Source organism: Aethalodelphis obliquidens, unplaced genomic scaffold, assembly GCF_003676395.1.
Source record: "Aethalodelphis obliquidens isolate GAN/ISIS:26980383/991018 unplaced genomic scaffold, ASM367639v1 scaffold38, whole genome shotgun sequence".
NCBI classification, from domain to species: domain Eukaryota; kingdom Metazoa; phylum Chordata; class Mammalia; order Artiodactyla; family Delphinidae; genus Aethalodelphis; species Aethalodelphis obliquidens.
The window spans coordinates 4,657,908-4,682,871 of NW_020837982.1; the positions used below are offsets into that span (position 1 = coordinate 4,657,908).

Here is a 24,964-nt window from a genome sequence, read left to right on the forward strand (position 1 = left end):
AACCCAAATACTGTATGCACTATTCTCTGTAATTAAACAATCCCCAACCCCATCTCCAACATACAGGCTATACGTTCAAGTGACAGTGTTGGAATGGCAATGGATACCTGGGACCCTCTCTGCACCCAGGACATAAACCCCCAGATACATGCCTATGAATGCAGGCAGCGGGATTTCTTCTCTATCAGCAGACAAGCAGAGGCTGGGGTACATTAGTAAACCAGTTATTGGCAAAGTGGATAAGAGCTTAAGGCAGTTCTTATTCATTAACTACAACCACCAGACCATTTTAGTTCCAGCTAATCTTCCTCTTAAACTCTGTTGCACAATGCCCAGCACAACTACCTTCAGATGCAGCTATTTTCCCCCCTTTCCTACTTTTCTACAATCTAAGAGGGAAAAAAAAAAGGTCTGTCTGTTCAAGGCTGAGGGACAAATTCCATCAGGACTAATCTTCCTGGTCCTTTCCCTACAGACGATAAATTGGAGGGGGAAAAACCCCAGAATGTTCCTTTTGAATGTTCATTTACTGATAAGATCTTGTAACTATCCCCTTTTTGCCTCAAACATGTACATCTTAGAAATGTCCAGATAGAAACACAATCTAGGATCAATAATTTTATCACTGGCCATACAATTCAACCTTCCAATTACTACAGATGGGGGCACATCTGAGTTGACATTTGTGGTTTCTGGCTGTCCAGCAATAGAGCTCTCCTTTCTAATTTCACCCTAGTCTCCTTTTGGGAATGTGCCTGGTCATGGTGACCCTCCAACTCTGGAACTGCAAGGGGCCTTGCAGGAAGCTGGCATGTGGTTTAGGCTTGGCCACTTGGAAACTCTCCTGAATCTCAGGCAAGTGACCCAAGTGAGTAGGGAGAATGGGGGATGGTCACATTCATAGTGGGGAGAGTAGCAAGGTACAGCACAGTCGACTCCTGCTCCTGGGCTTTCCTTGAATGCCCTTTGCTCCTGCCTGTTCTCTAAGTTTGGTCTTCTAGTCTCCCATCCATTAGGTAAGCTCTGACATCCTTCTAAGAAATATTTTGCTTAAGATAGTTAAAATTCAGGGCTTCCCTGGTGGCGCAGTGGTTGAGAGTCCACCTGCCGATGCAGGGGACACGGGTTCGTGCCCCGGTCCGGGAAGATCCCACGTGCCGCGGAGCGGCTGGGCCCGTGAGCCATGGCCGCTGAGCCTGCGCGTCCGGAGCCTGTTGCTCCGCAACGGGAGAGGCCACAACAGTGAGAGGCCCGCGTACCGCAAAAAAAAAAAAAAAAAAAGATAGTTAAAATTCATTTCTGAGCTTGCAACAAAGTATCTGGTACATCAACTGAAGTTCAGAGATGTGAATGACTTGCCCCAAGTCGCACAGCTAGATAGCAGTAGAGCATAGACTAAGGCCCATGTCATCTGAAACCCAGGGCGGCACTTTAACCCTTTATCTTAAGTTAGTGGTTACCATAACAGGACATATTTGCTGACTTAATAATCTGAAGCTACCAGAAGTTAAAAACACATCTGGTCAGTTCATCTAAAGAGAACAAAGGCAGGATTTCATGGCAAAGCCTGGTGTGATATTTGTTCTACTTTTCATGGTATCCTGAAAACAAAGTTCAGGTCTGGATAGGGAAATATTTAGACATACTCCCACGAGGCAAATACTTTCATGCTGTTTCTTAAAGTTGCTTCTTTTTTCTTTTTCCTTTAGTATGTTTGTTGGATATTAAACATTACTTTAAAAAAATATCAAAAACTAGATGCCAAAAACAAGAAGTAAGAAAGACCATGAGGCCTAGGCAGGAGGGCAAGAAAGCCTACATGGGAAAAGAAGTGGATGCCTGACCAGCCCTTGGTTCCTCTGCAGTCTTCTCTCAGACTAAAGGTGCTTCTTTCTAGATGTTGTCTGGTCATATACACACCCGACCTCGTGTCAGGGATTAAAAGTGTTTAGATTTTGGTTTGGAGTTTTGAAGTTCTACCAAATAATGAAAGGTCAGAGCTGGAGGGCCCTCAGAGAGGGTCTAGGTCATGGCTCCAACGGGTAGTAGGCGGGCCTAATTCAGCACATTTTGTGAGACCAGCACAGATGTAAAATCATTTTAATTTCTGAATACCTTTGAGAAGAGCAGCCACTCTCTCCAGCTCCTCCAGGCGGCCACCACCCCTGGAATTACACTGAGAAGTCTGGCCCCCAAACACTTCTGAGTTTGAGCTAAGATTCAGAGACCAGAACTTCTCGTGGCACTACTGCCACCTTCTAATCTCTGTCCCTTTGCAGCCACTCTACCAAGTCTCAGCCTCATCTCCAACAGCCATCTGCCAATATTCCACCTACCCCTCCTCAGAGAAATAAAAACAAATACTCCCCCCTCTCCCACCACCACCAAAAAAAAAACAAGAACGAAAACCGCAGGTGCCTATGAAAGGAGTTGGTTTCAGGCACTTCCTAACACAACGGCCCCTAGTCCGCCTGATGACTGACAGTGCTGGGGAGTTTTGTTTTCAAGAAGGTCCTCCTCCAAGGAGTAGAGAAACCACCTCAGCTCAAAGGAGCCCATTTCCTTTACAGGCTGAATTAATAAAGCTTCTCAGTCTTGTGGCCCAAAACTCTAGACCTAAATACTTTTCTTTCAAAAAGGTAAAGCCTAAAAGCTGTCTGAACCAAAGACTAAATGACCTAAACAGTTCTTTCTCAGTATTTAAAATGCTGGATGTACTGATCACCAAGAGACATGACCAACACTACTTAGCACCAAATTTTAAATAGTTGGTGGGATTAAACAAAAAACAAAAGGAGATTAACTAAGAAAAACTGTTCAGCATTTGAAATGTTATTTCATTTGCATGATTCAACAAATGCCTTTCCAGGTATTTTAAACACACCTGCAGAAGGAATGTAAGTTGGGCTTTTAAGCACTTGGCCCAAGCATCAACCCCTGCTTTCAGACCATTTCTCTTTCACCTTTACGCAAAGCCTCTTGTGAGGCTCAGGGCAACTTCTCTAGTCTTTGTTGCTGTCACCTTCTGACATCCTTGTCACTAGCTTTAATTTACTCCTTATTTTGCTCAATCTTCTCTCTTTTAACCCTGATTCCTACTACAATCTTAACAGATTCCATTGTTCATAGAGATGAACATCCAACAGCTTGTCCCCAAACTTCTTGTCCCCTTGATCTTCAAACACCTTCACCTGGACTCCATTTAGACTTCTAATTCCCAGAGTCCCTTTCGAAGGCATCAGAGTTTGATGGACTTGATTTCAGAAGCCAAACTCCCACTTTCTGACTACAACCCCCTTTCTTGTGACCTTCATGTGTTCACTCTCTCTTCAACCTGGTTGAGACTCCGGCCCCTTGATTTCTCAATTTTTTCCCAAGCCATCTACCTCTTTTTGGCTTTTCTTCCTTCCCTAACCAACCTAGTCCCATGTCCTATTTCCTAACTGGTTTCCCTGCAATCTGTTCTCTTCGTTTCTGAATTCCCTTCATAATACTTACTACAGCTTAAAATTATAGTATTTTCTGATGACTTATTTATAATTTTCTGTATGAGCAGCAAGCTCCTTGAGTGGGAACAACTGCCTTGTTTAATGTTCTCTCTCTAACGTCTAGCATAGTACCTGACACTAAGTGCACGTGCAATAAATATATATTGAATAAATGAAAGGCAGCCCAATGTTTAAGGAGATTATGAAACCATGCCTCTGGATGCCGGCGCACATCCATGGTCTCAGTGACAGAGATGTCAGAGATGACAGCAACAACGCTGAGTTGACTCAGCTGGGCAGTTAATCCCTCCAGACACAGCCCCCCCCCCCCCCGCCATTTCCATCCCTACCTGCTCCAAACCCTCCTCGCTCTCAAGTCCCATCACAACTCCTGTTTCCTTCAACTCTCCACTTAACCTTGTCTTCTACACCGTCAAGAAATGGAGGCTAGCTGGTGTGATTTCTCCCAATTATTGATACTTTCCCTCACCTGCGGACTTACCGCCTTTCTCCAATCTGAGAGAATGATGCATCCAGCTGTCAAAAGTCAACCCTCTCACCTGTGTCCTTGACCCCATTCCCTTGTATCCTAGTTTTACCAATTAGTCACCCCTCTCTCTAGTGACCGCTTCTCCTCAGCCCAGAAACATGCTCAACTCTGTTCTTTCACATCCTTAAAAAAAAACCCTGACTTGATCTTGTGTCCCCTTCTAAGTTCTCTTCCTTATTACAGCAAGTCTATACTTGCTGTCTCCATTTTCTTCCCTTGTCAGTCGTTTTTTTTCTGCTGCCATCTTGCTTCTGTCCCACCTCTGAAACTCCTCCCCATCCTAAGTCTGCCAGTGATTTCCCAAGTGATAGATCCGAAGGACAAAGATCCTTGTCTTAGCTTGACACCAATTTCTGTTTTTCATTTAGCACCTGGAGCCTTGATGAGCACTAGCAAATCCCTTTCTCCTCTTTGAGACTCTCTCCTCTTAGTGTCTAAGACACTGAACCAACTTGGTACTTCTCTAAGCATCCCAGCTCGAGATCCTCTGCCAGATACCCTACCCTACCCTGCTCACTGCTCTTACACCAGACAGATTGTCTGACCTTCACAGTGCTCTGAAACTCATTTGCAACTAATTGTACTTAAAAATCAGAATTTCCAGCTTCTCTTGAAAGATGAGAATATCTGAACACATATGTCCACCTTCATGCCTAGCAAAAACTGGCCAGAGCTGCACAGTGGCTGCCCCTTTAGATATCACATGATGGTAAGTGCTACAGAGAAAAGCAGCAGAGTAACAGTGAGCGCTGCTGTATGTATTTGTGTTATAAGGTATGCCCAGGGAAAGTCTCTCTGATGACGTTTGAGCAGAGATGTGTAGGAAGTAAGGGAGGTGGCTGTGTGGCTGTTTGGGGAAACAACATTAAAAGTAGAGGGAGCAGCAAATGCAAAGGCTCTGAAGTGCACTTGGCTGGTTTGGGAAATAGCAAGGAGGTCAACAGCACTGAAGTGTAGTGAGCCAAAGACGTGTGGTAGAAGATGAAATCAAAGAGATAGGGAAGGGCAAGTGGCACAGGTCTCAGTGTCTCCACTTCATTTGTAATTTGGCTTCCAAGGCACTGTAGTTGAGATTTTCTTTAGTTAGTCAAATCCAATGGGCATTTTTCAGTCCTAATCTTTCTTGACCATTTGATATCGTTGATGACCTTGTAATATTCTTTCTTTGTATTCCTCCTATGCTTCTATTCCTTCACATTTTCATTTGTGGGCTCCTATTCTTTTGCCAACCTCTTAAATATGTTGTCTTCTATCATTTCCTTGTCATTCCTCTTCTTGCTCTATATATACTCTTTTGGATGCCCTCATCCACTTTCATGGCCACCCTGTCCTATAAAGGATAAAGGACGACTCCTGACTAGTTAGCTACTGATAGATAACAAATTACCCTAAAACTTGGAAGCCTAAAGCAACAAAATCATGTATTATCTCACACAGTTTCTGTGGGTTAAGAGTCCAGGAGCAGGCCAGCTGGTGGTTCTGGCTCAGGGTCTCTTATGAGAATGAAGTAATCTAAAGCCTAGACCGGGGCTGGGAAGATCTGCTTCGCTTCCAAGATTGCTCCCTTACATGGTTATTGATAGGAGGCCTCAGCTCTCTGCCATGCAATGGTCTGCTTGACTAACCTTACGACATGGCAGCTGTCTTTCCCCTGAGTAAGTGATCCCAGGAGGAACAAGGCAGAAGTGCAGTATTTCATGTCTTAACCTTGGAAGTGACACACCATAATTTCTGCAATATCCTATTAGTTACATAGGTCAGCTCTAATGCAGGAGGGAACTACACAGGGATGTAAATAGTGGGAGGCAAGAATCATTGCGAACGATCACTGAGGCCTGACTGTCTCGCCTCCCAAATTGGTTCTCTAGCTCAGATTTATCACCAAAGCCCCAGACCTGTACAGTAAGCTGTCTACTGAATAGCTATTGTTTGTTGATGATAATGGCAACAACTCTGCCATTAACTTCACAGACTTTTTTTGTGAAAACCTGGAATTGGGTACAATGGCATGTCCATCAAAACGTTCTCTCCGGGAGTTGTGTGACGGTGGTGGAAGTGGTTAGGTGCTGGCTCTGAGCACTATGAAGTAAACTTAAAGATGCTGTAACTATCATTTACTGAGTACCCGCCCTGTGTCAGGCATGGTGCCTGGTGCTTTACAATCACCCTCTCGCAACAACTCCATGAACAGAAGTTATTCTTCCCATTTCACAGATGAAGAAACAAAGGTTTTGAGAGTAACTTCCCTAAGCTTACCAATTACACAATCAGCATGACAAAGCAGGGATCAAATTTTGGCCTATTTCCAAGTTATGCTGTTTTGTTTTGTACTTTGAAACTCCACTCCATGGCTTTGGTAGTCTTGAGTTCTTTGCCTGTTTTGTACAATGCAATCTCACTGTAGCCCACCTAGTAGGGTACCGAGAGGGTTCTAAGAAAGAATTCTCAAATTATCAGAAAACCAAGGTTTTATGTTTTGGTTTTGGTTTTAAATTGAGTTAGTTCAGTACTACTTTACAGCAGCCTTACAAGTAATTCTCAAAATTCACTGGCCACAAAAATTTAACCCAGTCTGTAGAACGTCAGTCTATCATTTTTCCTTGCCTAACCAGTTCTTCTATAGCTGTTCTCTACCTTACTAGGCTAAGAAAATGAAATAATTTGCCAACAGGCACTCTTAAAAGTCTCTCAAAGATACTAATTCTCAAACTATCAAACCAAGGGGAAGAGAGAAAGGCATGGCAAAGTATGTTGACTCTTTTTTAAATCTACTCGCTGGTTTTCTTTACTATCCACTGCACTGTCTGACTTTTTAAAAGTCCTTGGGCAAAATCCTTGTATTTGTAACTTTCTTAATGCACATTACAGATCATTTCAGCCCCATACTGATGCACAGTGAAATCTAGGAAGAACACTGTTGCCAGTGCTTAGGTTCTGACACGTAAAAAAACAGTTAACTTTTGTAAAATAGTAATACTAGTGATGATGATGATGATGACTAAGGAGCAGGAGGAGGAAGAGGATGAGAAGGAAGAGAAAAAAACAAACAGCAAAAGGCAAAGTTCAAAGGACAATTTAAGGAGCTGTCAGAGAAAAGGGAAAAGAGAGAAGCAAATGGCAGGCAGTCTCTGGCCTTAACCAGCTCACATTTTTTAATCGACCTGATGTTTCTTGTTTCCTGTCTTACAGAATCATCACAGAATTGTACCACCGATACAGGTGAAAAAGTTACTCCACTTTTCCTTGCAAATTTAATTTATTGAGCTTTCCTGATGCCTGATTTAATGTTTAATAGTTAATTTTTCAAATTCACTAAGTGCACATTTTTAGATAAACTCATGCAGAAGCAATAACCCACAGCACTTTCTTCCCTATTTTCCAGATAGTATTCATAAGAAATCAGAGGGCTAGGGACAAAGAGATCACACAGTAGTATTTTGCAATACTCTAGTGTGCAATATGAAGCAATGAGAATTCCAAACATTTTAGTTAGGATTTGGAAAAACAGGAAAATATTAAAATCAAAATGATTCAAGAGTAAATTAAAATTTTCCTGTGTGTTTAAATGTGGTGGAGGGAAAAATGGTAAATCATCACATATTTGCTCCAGTGTAGGAACAATCACCTAAATGTTTTTAGGTACTGGTTGAGCTAGGTCCTAAAACTACTCCAAGTGGCAACTCAGGACAAAGAAAAACATAAGGAACAAAAGGAAATTATTTTTAACTGCCAAAGGCAGATTTTTTGCACAATAATTGGAAGGAAAGTTGCAACCCTGAGGAGGATCTTTTAACCTTCTCACGTGGCCATAGACAGATAGCAAGGGTGTATGTAAGTGTTGCAGACTTCCTTAGTCATCAGGGGACCCTACACACCACAGAGGTCTACCCTTTAAATACCTAAGCACAGGGGACCACAGGAAGTCTAAAAGGAAGGTGGCTGAAGGTATTCTTAAAAGTGCATATTTTTTTTCTTTTTGGAGGGCTGTATGAATTGAAATGTTTATTTATATTTATGATAAATACTGATATATGGACTAATCTGTTTCTTCTCTTTACTTAGCTTTTACTTTTCTTGTATATTTCATCTATCAGGGTAAAGAATATATATTTCTATTTTTACATGCTTATCAACATTTTAATAAATATATTTAATGCAGCAAATCAATATTTCTAGTTTGTAGATATGTTTCTTCCTAAATGAGGCTTCCCTGGGGTGGGCACAGCAATGTGCCTTGAAAGTCAATATAATTTAAAACACCAGTTTTTAAACGTTAAAATTAAAAATCCTGCACATATATGTGTCTTACTTTTAAGAATAAAGGTTGGATCTCAGCCATACTCTAAACACTAGAATACTTGGATCTAGGAAAGGAAAATAAGAGAAAGAGGACTCACTGACAAAATGCTGATAAGCTGCAATGCCCTTTCAGTAACTCAAGACCAAAAACCAAAAGATGATGCCAGGATCAGGGGAAAAAAAAGGGAAGTGGCTGAATGACAAAGTATCTGAAATTCGGCTTAAGAAAAAGGACGTAACCAGGCAAAACGGTATGCATGTAAACAATAGGAAGGTAATATGGCAGGAGTGGAGACGGCTATTAGTAAGGATGGAGGCATTGTGGGTGATTTTTTTCTTTTTGCAAATTTCTTTTTAATGATGGTTATACTGTGTTTTCAATTTTAAAAAAGAACCCAAAAAAGCGGGGGGCGGGGGGGGGGGAGCAGTACAGGAAAACACACCGTGGGAACAGAGTCATGCACACAGATGTTTTGCGTAAGCTGCATTTTCAGAGACATCTGCCTTTGTACAAGACTTGAGAAAGTAAAGCTGTCGTCAACAAGTTCTCTGAAGTGATGGGTGGGGCCTGAGAGAAAGTGAGCTGTGAAGAAACCAACAATTAGTACCCTTAGGGCTCAGAAACCCCCAGTTTCTTAGATTAAGTTCCTCATTTATGAGCCACCTCTCTGCCCAAAATGCTTTGCCACCAGCAATGTCTGCTACTCAACCAAGGAGGACTCAAGCTGCCCATATGTCTCCACTCAAGTGACTGAGGTTCTTTGTCAGCAGCACCACTCAGCTCTTTGCAGAAAGAGGCTATCTCTCTGTGGTAGAAGAGATAGGGCACAACCTACTGTATAAAAATCTGAGTGGGAAGCAAGCTTCCCTACTCCTCCCTTCTTGCTTCAATTCCAAATAAAAATGTTTATCATGTACAGAAAAATTCGTGTAAAAGCAAAGATAATACACTTGTTCTGCCACCTTGCTTTGCTGTATGTTAAACTTTACTTCTGTTTAATGAGATGAATATTCCTAGGTCTGTATTGTTTGTTTTTTTGTGTGTGAGGCACTGAAAGGAAAGTCCGTTGACACTGTTTTATATAGTGCCCGCTCTAACACCATGTACGGAATATTTAATAAATGTGATCTGAAAATGACAACAGAAACAATGCTGAAGACTCAAGCACATTTCGAAGGATAACAAAGTATGAAAGTCACTCACTGTAAAACCTCTTCTCTGGTGTGTGTACATAGGGTGTGTGAGCCCTGAGGTCTGCAACACACATCACAGGGAGAGCCTGCTTTACTTGTTCTTCTTTGCAGCCTTCAATCATGCCTGATGCCAAGTGGGGAACTTCTACTCACAGAGGAACTTTCAACTTACTTGCAAAGTTCTTAACAAAGTTTTATCTGTTATCCTTTCTTGAACTTCCCTTTTCTGAGAAGTTGGGAGTGCTGTGTGGGTTACTGTCTTACATCTGCCTTCTGAGTGAGTTTACTACAAAAGATTTTAGAAACTTCTTGTTCAAGCATAGTAGCCTCTTCTAGGTTCTATATGAGCTTCCCTTACTGCTAACATGACAATGGAGCTGATAATCTGTATTTATATAAATCTGTTTGGATAAAGCTACCAAAACTGCTAATATAATCTTTTTTAAAAAATATTTATTTATTTATTTATTTTGGCTGTGCCGGGTCTTAGTTGTAGCATGTAGGCTTCTTAGTTGCAGCATGCGGACTCTTAGTTGCGGCATGCGGACTCTTAGTTGCGGCATGCATGCAGGATCTAGTTCCCCGACCAGGGATGGAACCTGGGTCCCCTGCATTTGGGAGTGCGGAGTCTTAACTCACTGGACCACCAGGGAAGTCCCTATAATCTTACTATATGGTGCAAGAGTTAAGAGGGAGGGTCAAAGTAAACAAGGGGAGAGGTAAGTAGGTCATAGATCTGAGTGGTCTTATACTACTGGCCAAAGAATTTGGACTTTACCCTGAGGATAACAGAGATCCATAGTTTGCATTTCTAGAAAGATTCCTCTAACTACAGTATGGAGAATGGATTGGAAGGGATTGAGACTTAGAAATAGGGAGACAGATGTTACTTTAGTGTTTCAGGCAAGAAGTAGAGAAGGGTAGTCTGATCTGAGCTAATGGGAATGAAGAGAAGATGGATATCTTGGGGATATTCGTCTAGTTTACTTTCTGGTACCGATGGAAAATTTACTCTGTAAAGAAATTCAAATTCCAAGAAAAAATCTGAGAGAGAAAGCTTTGATATGTGTCAATTCCTTGCAATCAAAGAATGTCTTTTTCTTTGCACCTCCTGACTCTTCAGACAGATCTTTTCCTTTGAACAAATCGCAAAGCTTTACAGACTCTCACGCAAGAGGGTCAAAAAAGAAGTCTTACTGACATGGACATTAACTTTCATACCACCTGCTTCTGTCCAAACTTTTCTCAAAATAGATTTTTTTCACTACCTCAACTTTCTCTTAAGTTTTACTTTACTAATCCTCAGATTTGGAGGTCAAATTTGCCTTAACCTATCTGCCAGCTGACAGCCAATCATCCTGCATAAGCCAGGGAAACTTACAGGCAATTCTTCCTCACGTCACTTTGTTATCACACATGTCTAAATCATTTCCTGCCAGGCACCAAACTACCAGCATCAAGGAAGAACAGCTGAAGAGAATACTTTTACACAAAGGACTTCCCTCCTTCCTAATCCCCTACTCAACGGATATGACAGTATACAGATGATACAGTCAGGGCTCAACTTAAATGGAAGATAGTGCAGCTAAGCTGTGAAACCACCATCTTAAACCAATCATAAAGAAAGCAAGGTTAATTGTCTACACATAATAACAAGCAAAAAATGAATCAGAAACCTGAAGCCAACTTCAACCAAAAGAAGGCAACTGAATTTTACAAATTCATCTGTATTACATTAGAATAGGACATCAGTGAAAAACTGCTGAGCTGGTAATGCTAAATCTCTTTGCCTCTCAGCTAAATTAAGTTACCCATTATTAAAGACTATCTATGAGAAGACAGTTCTCATAGATAATTAATTTCCCCACCTCTAAAATCTGTAGTTGTGTAAAACGTAGCTCTGGAGAACGTAGAAAGAATTTATATTAAACATTAACCACAGGCTATCCAGAGGAAAGGACTGGAATAAATCTGGGGAATATACTTAAATCACAGTAAAGTTGCCATGTTATATAGAAGCCAACTAACCTTGCTTCTTATTTCTCTTCTGTTAAGTGGGATCACAACACTAAATAAGATGTTAGCGTGAAAGATGATTAAAAATGTGATGAGGTGGCTGTACCAAACCTTTCTTCGTTGTCTCAGGGAAGACAGTAGGGGCACACCTGGCCAGGACTCGGCTGACCAGGGCTTTCTAATCTCACTTTACATATGGTTTGGTGCCTTTGAGTCAGTTTTAGCACTTTAGGCAGATTCTCTATTTACAAAGAGAAGGTTAGTATCTCACCTGCTGCAGGGAAACATGTAAAGGTAGAGAGGAAAAAGCATGGAACTGAGAGTCAGGTGACCTAGAGTTCTTGCTCTGTCACCAATGAATTGTATAATATGACATGAGACAATCGGATCTCAATTTCCTCATTCAACATTATAAACTCTTAAGTTTGTGATTTTAGGAGATTACCACTAGGAACCTTAAAATCATTCCATTAGTTCAAGATGAGATCACCATATTCCTATTAAACAGTCAAAAATACCAACTAGGTTTTTCACAGCAGAAGAGGTAACTCTCAAAGAATGCCCTTAAAAGGTTATGTCACAATGGGCTGGATGCCTCTGCAAATGTGACGTTAAATCCTAGAGGTTTCTGCTCAGTAACCAAATGGTTAATCTGTCCACTGGATTCCTGATTCCACTGGAAAATTTTTCTGCAAATGGAATCCCATCCCTGCCCCACTCCAGTGTTGATCAATTAAAAAAGAAAAGGATGAAACGGCTGCTTGAGTCGTTTTACACTCATAAAAGAGGGTACAAGTTGCCTGCCTGAGCTAAAAGGTGGTGTACCGGAGTCACCCGAATTGGCCATATTACTGATTCACTTGGCCCTCTAGAAAGCCATTCTACCTCTGAGTTTCTCCATCTGTAAAACAGGATTAGTTCTATCTATCCTGTCTCACATGCTTAGGGATAAAATATCCTTTCTTCTTAGTTGACAAAAGTTTGTGCAAGCTCTCTAAAAAGTATCAAGTACCAGAATTATATAAATACAAGTTATTATCCTAAAGTACATGAAGCTTAGGCTTTACCTTTTAAATTCTGAATAAATGTTAACTTTTGGTCAATGAAAGAAAAAGAAACCACCCCCAGGCATGTTTTTTTAAAAAAATAAATTTATTTATTTGTTTGTTTATTTATTTTATTTTTGACTGCATTGGGTCTTCGTTGCTGCGTGTGGGCTTGCTCTGGTTGCGGCGAGTGGGGGCTACTCTTTGTTGTGGTGCGTGGGCTTCTCACTGTGGTGGCTTCTCTTGTTGTGGAGCACCGGCTCTAGGCTCCTGGGCTTCAGCAGTTGCAGCACGCAGGCTCAGTAGTTGTGGCTCGCAAGCTCTAGAGCGCAGGCTCGGTAGTTGTGGCACATGGGCTTAGTTGCTCCGCGGCACGTGGGATCTTCCCGGACCAGGGCTCGAACCCGTGTCCCCTGCATTGGCAGGCGGATTCTTAACCACTGTGCCACCAAGAAGTCCCATGGGCATGTTTTCACATGGAATGAACTCCTGGCTTCTATCTGAAGTGATTTACTTTAGCTTTTAAAATAATTTTTTGGTTTAGTGCATAAAACCTTTTAACCCAAGGAGCAGCTGGAAAAAAGCATCTCTACATATAAGCAGAACTAAAATAGTGTCCCTATTTCTTTAAATATAATTGTAACACTAGTAATGAAGACCAGCTAAGGTCATTCTACTGTCTTTTTCCACATTAGCCAAGTCCACACCTTGCTATATTTAGACAAGGTATGCATACCCCACTAAAGATAGGAGACTCAGTCCTAGGTTTAGGGTCAGAACAGTGGGGTTATTACCTCAGCTGAGGGGGAAAGACACTGAGAAAGAAAACCTATATTGATGCATTCCTTGGCAACCAATAGAACAACCAATGCTCAATTTTATCTCACTGTGAACAGATGTATAATCTCTAGTATGCATAGAACAATCTCTACCATACATAACTCCAGCACAGTCATGACTAAAGCAAAGCAGTGAATATCATTTAGATAACTCGCTGGCCAGGATTGCTCACCATGCCTTAGCCAAAGAGCTGTCTAGGTCAACAGGGTAAAATATTCAGCCGTTTGATCTCTTGGGAACTGGAACAAATAGGTTTTCAACTCGGGAATCCCCACTATGTCAAAAACACCAGGGTCTGACTGGTAGAGTCCTCTAGCAGTGTCCAGCTGACAGCCTCTTGGATCCATCGTCCGGCAAAGGAAGAACCAAATGGAGACAAAACTGACTTACGTATTTTTTTTAAAAAGCTTATGGAACATGGATTTTATAATAGAGACTGTGCTGAACTGAGTCAGGGACATGGTAATGCAGGTAATGGAGGAATCTGCTTGGGTGGATATATTCTGTAAGGGGCCCCTAAACCTGGGGTCAAAAGAAAAAGTCTGGGCTTCGCTGGTGGCGCAGTGGTTGAGAGTCCGCCTGCCGATGCAGGGGACACGGGTTCGTGCCCCGGTCCGGGAAGATCCCACATGCCGCGGAGCAGCTGGGCCCGTGAGCCACGGCTGCTGAGCCTGCGCGTCCGGAGCCTGTGCTCTGCAACGGAAGAGGCCACAACAGTGAGAGGCCCGTGTACCGCAAAAAAAAAAAGTAAAAAGTCTGAGGAAAATATCTTAAAGAAAAACACAACTGCCCTCAAGAGAAAGCTAAGAAAACCCCAATAACAATCAGATGTTTCTGGTACCTCCTCAACTGTGAGGTGAAAAAAATTAAATACATTTAAAGAATTCAGTAAACATGCTTCTGAAACATAAGTATAACAAATAGAAATCTGTTTATCTTCATTCAAAGGAAACTGCACATTGCAATTATGAACATTTCCACTGCAGGAAAGATAAGCAGATGTTGGATGTTTTCCCAAAGTTTTTTCAGTGTCACTGAAGAGGCATGTTTTTTCAGATTAATGGTTAATGCTAAAAAGGCAACATTTTGAATGTTGTTTTTTCTCTTCCTATATATTTTAACATTTCTACAGTGACATATTTAACGAACAGTCAGCAAAGAGAAAACAACTACACATACAGCTTATACAGTATACTTGTATATTCATTTTCCAATATTTACTTCTAAACTAAGCAACATAGAAAAATATTTTAAATAGTGTAAATTCTGAAAAAAACTCCATTCTGTTTCCTCTGCATTTAAAATCCTACTTAATGAAAAATAACTACATCTAAATATTCTCAATTGACACTGAAAGACTGAATCCTCTTGTAGGACAAAATTCTAGTATGTAAATAAATAAGCTTTTTTAAAGGGTGTTTAATTTCTAAGAGAGATAAACTGGTCTGAGTTTTCTCACGGCTTTTTATGCAAAACACAGATTTTTTTTTGCCAAATATGCACTGGATTAGGTCTAAATAAATGAATTACGTGAGATGGCAAGAAAGCAAAAATGGCACATAAAACTTAATTGCTCACACTTCTAAAAATTTGTAACTATACACTGTAGGTGCAGAAACTGGTCTTAAATAGCAAAGAATGGTTTAATGGGTTGGAGAATACTTTGACTCTCAGTGCACAACACATTAAATAGCACACTCATTCCACTAAATATCTAAGCCCAGGGCAGTCATCCCCAAACTTCTCAACAAGCTCTTTATAATTTAATAAGAATCTGGCTTAAATGCATTTAGAAATTCTCCTAATTCTTCTCACGACTTTTACTTTAAAGTAACAACTTTAAGTTATTTCTGCCTTCCTGGATATAGTTCAAAGCACCAGAAATACTTTACCCCAATACTGCTTCTCTTTTCACTCACCACACAGGTTGTGACTATTTGCTGAGGAACAACGAACATTCAGGCTTTACAGTAATATTCCAAATCTTCTTTAGCAAAGCAAATACCATTCTTGGAATATCTACTCCAAGATTATTAGGGAGAGAGAACTAAAAAGGCTGCATAATCCTTCTCAATAGAGAGAAAATGGTAGTTCAAAATCTTTCATTGTGGGGAAAGCATGAGTGATTGTTTAAAAATGGATAAATGAATCTCACTGGGAAGGCCAAACAGCTTAAAAACACCTTACTTAATTTCTAAGTCAAATGCCTAAAATAGTCTATTCCAGGTTCTTAATTTGGGGTGAGGGGAAGGGCATTATGGGCATTACATTCCTTTGAAAATTTGATGAAAATTATGGCTTTTTCCTGCAGAAAAATAAATGTACTAATAACATATACACCCACCTTTGCATATCATTTCATTGTATTCATGAACTTAGTTTAAAACTCTGGATTAAAGGAATCCTGTAGTTGCCCTCAGGAGACTATGAGCAACTGGGAATTAACAGTCCTCCGACCCCCTCCCCCCCACCTCATCTTTTAGCAGACAACAACTCAGCTTTAACAAGAGGCAAACACTGAATGATTGGTGCTTGGATTTAACTTTGAAACCAGAGGAACAGATAAGGCCTGGGGCTTTCTAAGGGTCTTCTATTAATACTCTGGACTCTTGCCATTCTAAAGCACGCAAAAGGCAAATCCTATGAAAAGGCCCTCTTACCTGCCCCATAACGCTGCCTCCTCTCCTCATTTCTGGAAATCCCTCTACAATAAACTTGCTTATATCACAAAGATTCCCAAGCATTAGGTGAAAGTTCACTTACTGAAGCCCTGTAGTACAAGATATAACAGAATTTCAGTACAATAAAGGATTTTGGACAAGATTTTGAAATTCATTAAAGTCAAATCTGACCAGCAAATGAGGTTTTACATTTCCTAAGCCTGCTGGATACTCCAGAATTTTTTAATAGCTACCCAGAGCATGCCATTTCAGGTAGCATGCCATTACTGTACTTATATTCTAACAATGTGAAAAATCCAAGATCACCAATACATTAAACACTGCTTTACATGGTAGTGATTTAGCACAAAGGAAATGACTAGATTTAGAGCTTTTTTGAGCTTATGATTTTATAATCCATGCTACATGGGAGAGGAGATTTAAATGCAAGGTATAAGTGTTACTGTAGGCTAATGTTTATGTAAGTTAACAATCCTTATCTATTTTTTTAAAAAATTAATTTATTTTTGTCTGCATTGGGTCTTTGTTGCTGTGCGGGGGGCTGAGCGGGGGCTACTCTTCATTGCAGGGCGCGGGCTTCTCATTGCGGTGGCTTCTCTTGTTGCGGAGCACGGGCTCCAGGCTCGCAGGATTCAGTAGTTGTGGCTTGCGGGCTCTAGAGCGCAGGCTCAGTACTTGTGGCACACGGGCTTAGTTGCTCCGCGGCACGTGGAATTTTCCCCGACCAGGGCTCAAACCCGTGCCCCCTGCATCGGCAGACGGATTCTTAACCACTGCGCCAACAGGGAAGCCCCAACAATCCTTATCTACTGCTATTATGTCTGTAAATGCAGTGGCCTCATATTGTTTAGATTGTCATACCTAAAAATTGATTTATACATTTATACCACATGTCCATACTTCAGTTTGTGGCTCAAAAAATTTATCAGTTTCCTGACCATTTTCTCTAAAATAGCACTCCTTCTCCCAGGTTACTTTCCATCTTTTTTGTCCTGCTTTATTTTTTCTTTATAGCCATATCATCAGCTGATTATTTACAATAGTTTATTTACATTCTGGAATGTAAGTTCTAAGAGCTTAGAGTTGGTCTTTTTGGAACATTCCCAGTGCCTAGAACATTGTAGGTGATCAATACATGAATGAACAAGTTATTTACTAAGTGGAGATACAAAATTAATTGGAGGCAAATATAGCATAGTGAAAAAGCATGAGATATAAAGAGGATTTGGATTTTAGTCACCGCTCTTACATTTATTAATTATATAACCTGAATAAGTCATTTAATCTCTTTGAACGTCAATCTCTTTCCTTTAAAATGATGCTAAAGTATTACTACAAAGGGTTATTTGCAAGGGTTATAGGAAATAACAGAAGTAAAAACTTGTTGCAAATATTAATGATTCTATCCCAGCAGTTATTCTTGGAAAATTGGCAGAAAATTCTGTAAAACAGATCAATCTTAAGAAAGCAAGTTATTCTGTCACCTAATCTTTGGTCTTGCAGAACTGTAGAGGCAGAATGAAGTAGTGAGAAAGCACAGCATTACAAGGGATGGACTTGAACCTCACTTACCAGCTGGCTGACCTTGAGAAAATCTCTTAACCTCTCTGAGGCTTACTTTTCTTATGTATAAAATGTGGGGGGAAATGCTACCTCAAAAGTGTAATTGTTTGAACTAAACGATACGTTAATTGTGAAAGCACTTTTTAAACTTTGACACAGAATATGTATTTTTAGTTAAATCAATTAATTACCTTTCCTTAAAGAAAACCCTAACCTTGTTTGTTCCACCAGCCAAATGGAAAGAACAAGCAGCAAGTAGAATAAGTAGCAAAGTTCTGATCAACACTGAGTATATCTGATTTCTTTTTTTCTTTTTTTAAGTTTTTGATGTGGACCATTTTTAAAGTCTTTATTGAATATGTTACAATATTGCTTCTGTTTTATGTTCTGTTTTTTTTTGGCCAAGAGGCATGTGGGATCTTAGCTCCCAGACCAGGGATCGAACCTGCACTCCCTGGATTGGAAGGGGAAGTCTTAGCCACTGGACCGCCAGGGAAGTCTCGAGTCTATATTTAATTTCATATCCCAAGGTCAGGGCCCACTTCATGGACGTGCGATCTGTGCAGCTGCACAAGGTCGGTGCTTGAAAGGGGCTTGCACTTGATTCAATGCTCTGCTGTTGCTGTCTTGAAATTCTTAATGCTTTTCAAACAGGGGGCTCCACATTTTCATTACGTACTGGGCCCTGCAAATTATGTAGCTAGTCCTGCTCGCAATCTTTCCACTAGACTAGAGGACAGGATAATAGCTTACAATCTTAATGACTGCATACAAGGACCACTACTAACTTAAAGGACAATCACTAACAAGTAGACTTTTAATCAGGTTGGTGATCACATATTTGTAGTACCTAAATTCTGAAGTTAACAAAATACTTAGTAAAAGCCAATTTAATTAAAAAGCAGTAGACCAAATCAGAAATGCAAATATTATTTGCCTTTCCCATTTTTGTGGTCCGTCACGTCCTAATAACAGGCCAAACAGTGACGTCAGCAAATGAAGTACCTGTATCTAACCTAACTGACGTTTCATTGAAACCCAACAAAAGACCCCAGTGATTGTGGATTACCTTCAGTTTTTGATTTAATATCTGCTACCTTACAGTACGCAGAGTGACAGTGCCACAGAAATCATCTCTGAAGTGAAAGCCCTAACACAACTGAGTTCAATTAAAGCACACCCTTTAAATAATGTTTTGTTTCTTTCCTGCTCCTGTGGACTGAGAGACAGCTGGTGGCTTTTCTTTGATTGAAGCTGAAAGGCTGAAGCTGATGAACTGAACATTTCCCATGCCGTGAATTCAATTTTTGATGCCTGCAGGCCAAAAAGATACTTTTCCCCCTTAAAGCCAGACTCACCCCACATTGGTCCATTTTGACCTTTGGACTTCTTATCAGTCACCTTCAGTCTCCGACAGGAGTTGGACTGGCCAACCCACAGAGGTCCACTCTCCAGAGAACAAAGGCTTGCTATGTAAAAGAGATGAGCTGTGGGCAGAGATACCATCTGTAGAGAAGGTGCTGAACTCATCCTCTGTGTTCCAGCAGCATGTCCAGGACTGCTGCCACTACAAAAAAGTGAAACTTCACCCCAAAACTTTCCCCGCCTGTGATTTAAACACACACCTTCATTAAGGAAGGAGCTCGGTTTCAGACAGAGGCAGGCAACCAATACTACTGAATCCAGCATGCAAACGTGGCCTGCATTCTAACATTCCTTTCTCCTTCCCATCTTTTTTCTTTAAGTCTGCCAGAAGCCCCTCTGAGTACTATTTAGATCTGCAGGGACATTCAAAGACTCTTTAAGAGCTTTAAGAAATACGTACACTCTTGGGCTTCCCTGGTGGTGCAATGGTTAAGAGTCCGCCTGCCAATGCAGGGGACATGGGTTTGAGCCCTGGTCTAGAAAGATCTCACATGCCGTGGAGTAACTAAGCCTGTGAGCCACAACTACTGAGCCTGCACACCACAACTGCTGAAGCCCGTGCGACACAACAAGAGCCTGTGCTGCACGACAAGACAAGCCACCGCAATGAGAAGCCCGCGCACGGCAACCAAGAGTAGCCCCTGCTCGTCACGGCTAGAGAAAGCCCGCGTGCAGCAACAAAGACCCAACGCAGCCAAAAATAAAATAAATAAATAAATTTATTTTAAAAAAGAGAAATACATACACTCTTCTCCTTTCTCCTATATTCAATATTCAAATAGCCTCAAAGATGAAAACTTGTTTTTCAAGATTTTAAACGGCTTGTTCCCTAGAAAGTTCACCTCCTCAACTTTGAGAAATATACCCACTGCTTCCTATAAACAAGATGAGGAAATTCTAGCTTTGTAAGTATAGTTACAAGCATTAACAAACTAATGTATATGGTCATCGTTTAAAATTTCAGTATCCTTAATAAGATAGAACTTTGGGAAATCCCAATGATGCTTAACACTTCCTAAACAGAAAACAATGAAATGTTCAAGGTTAATTTGCTGCAGGACCCTAGGTAAGTGTCAGTTATCTTTTGGCTCAGAAATCTCTAAGTCAAAAATGGTGAAAAAAAAAAAATGGTGATGATTTTAGAATAAAATAAAAACATGGGGAGCAAACCTAAATTCACAAACACTACAGATATATTCAACACCATCTCGGGATAATTAGTTTCTTCATCTTATCAATGCACTATTATTTCATCTTTCCATAAGGTCTACTCAAATAGCTTACACATTTTCCATCAATGCTTGGGTATGAAAGCAATTCCTGATAGGAAAGACAAATAAGGATCAACTTTTCTGGGTCTCCAACTGGTTCAGATGAATTGAAGGATAAAACTGTATCTACCTTGATTTTATTTTTTATTATTTTATCAGCACTATGAAAATGAATTACTAAAATTCATTTTAGTAATGAGTGTAGACTGGTACAACATTTCTGGTGAGCAAACCGGCAATCTATATCAAAAACTCTAGAAATATGTATACCCTTTGGTCTAGCAATCCCAGAAATGAGTTTTAGGGTATTTCCTTCAGGGACATGTGTAAAGATTTACGCACAAGGATATTCGTTCAGTGAGGCTTTGTTTATAACTGCAAAAAACTGAACACAATCAAAATGTGCACCAACAGGGCAGACAGAATTCAGTTCTATGGAAAACAAACAACTCTCAAAAAGGATATGAAAGAAACTCATTTGAGGACAATGACAGGATGTTCCCAATATGCTAAGTGAAAAAAGAAAAACAGAGTACAAAGCAAACGATAGAGGACAATCCCATTTTTAAAAATATATACATACATAAATAAATAAAAGTATACACATACATAGAAATGCCTGGATGGTATTAACAGTAAACATATTTGGGAGATAAGAATAAGGATAATGCTTTTGGGGGAGAGGAGGAATGCTTCAGTGTTTTCTGTTTTTTCTATAATAAACATGCATTATCTGCAGTATTAAAAAATAACCAATATTTTTGCTTTGTTGATTTTAAGTACCAGTAAGACCAGTTCCATTAAAAAAAAAAAATCACTCACCCAGGACACGTTCACTTTTAAGCTGAGTGGGTGGTAAAGAACGAGATATTATCAACTTTACTGTGTATAAGGTAGACAGGCTTTTTAAAGCAAAAGAGATTCTCCATTTGAAAAATTTCCTCAAATGGATTTGTAAGACTGCCATAAAGAGGAGCACTGATATTCAAAATTTATTGGTTGATTTTGATTTTAGTTGAGGAAGAGACTAGATGTTATCATTTCTTTAAAAAGCATAATAAACATTCTTACGACACTATCATTTTCTGACAAACAGGGCATATGGCCTTGCTGAGAACTTCTCCAAGTGTGTAAAATGGCAAGAAAGAATTCTAGCAGTGTGAGCATAGCGGCGGACTACCAAGATAACTGAGACTGACCACAGGCGAGACACAAAGGTGAACAGGCCCCAACTCATGAATAGCCAGGACCAAGGTAGGTTCTCAACGGATATACTCAAGTATATTTCCAAGGAGGTAAGTAATAAAGTATGATTAAAACAACAATGGCTTTCAATCTTTAAGTTAGAGAGATGATAACTAGCCAGACTACAATCTTCAGTTTTTCTTTAACTCTGAAAAACAATTACACTGGGTTTAAATTCATTTAGTTAGAATCACTAAATGGAAATAAATACAGTCTCAGTTTGGCAATTCTCTCAGTGCAGGAGAGTATAATAAGACACAATCTGCTAAATTTTTAGTAGCTGCAGTAACTCTTCTTTGAATCAATATTGTTAAACTTATCATTTGGGCATTTATATAGTCCTTGGTCTTTACTGATATACAATTATAGGCTTACTTACATACGTGTAAAAGATCCCCCTGTCCACTAGGATGGTTTCCATGTGTACTTAAACTAAGGAGCTGTACATTGCTTATACAAGTCTAAATAAGATGAGCCATTAATTGACAACCAGGCCATTAAACTGGTAGCCAAGCCATTAAGAACAAAATCAGCACACCCTTCCCCTTATAGGCTCACTCCACTGGAAATATTACAAGCCCTCTGTGCCATGGGAACCACCTTGCCTACCACATGGTGCTGATGTAACAATATCTAGAGCTATGCACCTGGAGAAAGCAGGGAATGAGGTTTTGCTTTGGAATTCTTGAATGTTTCTTTCTTTCCTCCCTCCTTCCTTTCTTTTAACCATAAAGCCACTAGCAGATAGTTTAATGATTTCTGTTCTTATGCTGCCTATGGGGATTTCACACTGCGCTACCAACCACTGGTACTAATTCAACAACAGCCTTGTAAAATTGGCAGCCTTCCTAAATAAGCTATGTAAAGCCTGCAAATGCTGGTTACTGTGCTGTGTTGTCAGTGGGTACTCGATAAAAACGTGATTAAAATTCTGCCCACATGATATATCCCAAATATGCTCATACCTATTTTCTAAAGAACATTATCAGTCTACACAAAAGCATTTCTGGATTCTCCTTCTTACCACAAATGATTAATAGCAGTCATTCACTGAAAACTATCTGTAATATGGCCCGACATCTGCCATATTAGTCTTCCTTTTCTCTCACCACTCAAGTACCCTTTACCTCTGCTTATACAGATCAAGACATTTAAGAGGGCCAGAAAAAAAGGTCAGCATTCCAGCTCAAATCCTACCATAAAGGCTCATTTACAATAACTTTTTGTCCTCTGAATACCTAAAGCACCAACTGCACCATTCATCTGCCACTTAGCATGTGCTAAATTGTGTTCTTATTTATCCTTTTATTGATCTGTCTCATATCTCTCAACAGACTGAGCATCCTGACTGCAAGAATCATGTCTTATATTTCTTTGTATCTCCCATGACCATTATGCATATGATGGAATTTTTACCACCAGGCTGGCGTACCACTCTAACTCTTTCTCCTATACTTTGGCTCATGTCAAAAGGGCAAAAATATTAGCTACCATTTACTGAGTGCTTACTATTTGCAGTACTTTATAAATATTACATTTAATTAACTTAAATGAACTACATTAATATTAATAGACACTATAAGTTCCATTTTATTGATAAGGAAACCAAGGCTCATGGTGGTTTTATGATATGTTGAACATACTGAAGGTCAAACAGCTTACAGGTGGTGAAACTGATTGGAACTCAGGTCTGTTTCATTCCAAACACCAGACTATTACTAACAGCCACAAGAACAAATGACAAGTAAGATAATGAATACATGACCCAAGACACCTTTTAAGAATCTCTAAATAGAGTATTTAATGAATGGGATACTTTAAGAATTGAATGTGGGATTTTATTGGGGAGGAATAAGCATCACAGGTATGGGGTTGATAGAATGATCTATACCAAATCTGGCCAAAGGGACGTCCAAAAAGTCGAGCTTCACACATCGTCTAAATCTATTTCATTCCCCTCCTAGGAAGAAAAATTTACACTAATTCACATTCTCCCATAGATGTCCCAACTTCTCAAACTAAATTTCCCCCCCAAAATAAAGACGATAAAATAATAGGAAGTTAAAATTTTTTGGTGTTCATGAGAATTGGGTATATTTTAGGAGAAACACAGTAATTTAAAGGTACCTGGGACAGAGGAGAGTCCCAAAGAAATGACATCTCTCTTAAGAGCTCTCTGTTATAAGTGATACTTATTTAAAATCAGTGAAGACAAATCATAAATACTCTCATTCAGTTTATTCCTTATGAAGATCAACTGGCTTTTATCACACAAAATTCAAAGAACAACAGAGATGAGATGCACAGATAAGATGCTAAGCTCATAAACCTGATCAGCCTTTTGTGGAGGTACTGAAGGCTTCTTGGGTTGTAAACAGGCCTGCCTATCTGTGGCATGAAGTTTTAAGAATACAGACACCACAGAAGACAAGCGATACGAAGTCCACAATTATAATTCTCAGGGCTTGAAATGTCCTGCTATGGATCATGAATATCCACATGAATCTTTGTCAATAAACATTAAGTACAAATGACAAAAGTAACATAATCGTTAACTGAAAATGTTATTGTTCTTTCTTATTAACTATCTCATTTGATCTCTACAGTCCCCTGAAATGAGGCAGCTATTATTCCCCCCAAAACATAAGCAACAATTTGAACCATTTCGCTCATCATCCAAAAAAAAAAAAAAAAAAAAAATCAAATAATTCTATGTCTTCTACATCTGGAAAACTGAACTTACAATTTAAAAAAACCCCACTCTAGTACAGGCTAACACTGAAGTTTCTCTTTATTTGAGAGGAATACAAGCCTCTGGATTCTGTGGCTTTAACAGACACATACCTAATGCCAAATCCCTCAGGTTACTAAAAGAAGGGTCACACCCCTCTAAAAACAGATTAATGCAAAAAACAAGAGTTGCCCAATTTGCACAACCTGCAAAAAGGAAGTGAGCCCAAATGTGCCCTTTGGTGTGCAGTACTAACAATCTATTTATAAATCATCTGCCACATCCTTTCCAAATCACAGGAACACCTAAAAAGGCCTTGATGTTTTTAGCACATTTCTTCAAGTTAAATCTAATTATGTTAGTGGAAGCAACATCCTGTATAATTCTAACAATGCAAAGCTAACTCTAACTCTATCTGAAAGTAGTTAAGATACTGATTATTATTTTTTTGCTTTCACCTTAGAAATTCATAAACATTATGTGATAGCATCTACACCACTGTTCTTTAGTCCCAAGGCAATTTTACATAAGGTAATTAAGAAGATTCACATTTACTGGAGAAACCCAAGAAGAGAGGGAGCAAGAGGATCTGTAGTTTAGCCCCTCCATTACTCC

The 24,964-nt window shown here is 39.8% G+C and overlaps 1 protein-coding gene across 5 annotated transcripts in view; it reads right to left on the bottom strand.

Annotated features, from left to right (window-relative positions):
• Positions 1 to 24,964, bottom strand: part of SSH2 (slingshot protein phosphatase 2) — a 247,840-nt gene that overhangs the window by 76,631 nt on the left and 146,245 nt on the right. The window contains exon 1 of one of the 5 annotated variants that reach the window (XM_027130500.1): positions 9,542 to 9,642. The exons of the other annotated variants lie outside the window; for them this stretch is intronic. The gene's annotated coding sequence lies outside the window, so the exon portion shown is untranslated. Of the gene's footprint in view, positions 1 to 9,541; positions 9,643 to 24,964 lie in introns of those variants that run through there. 5 annotated transcript variants of the gene reach the window in all.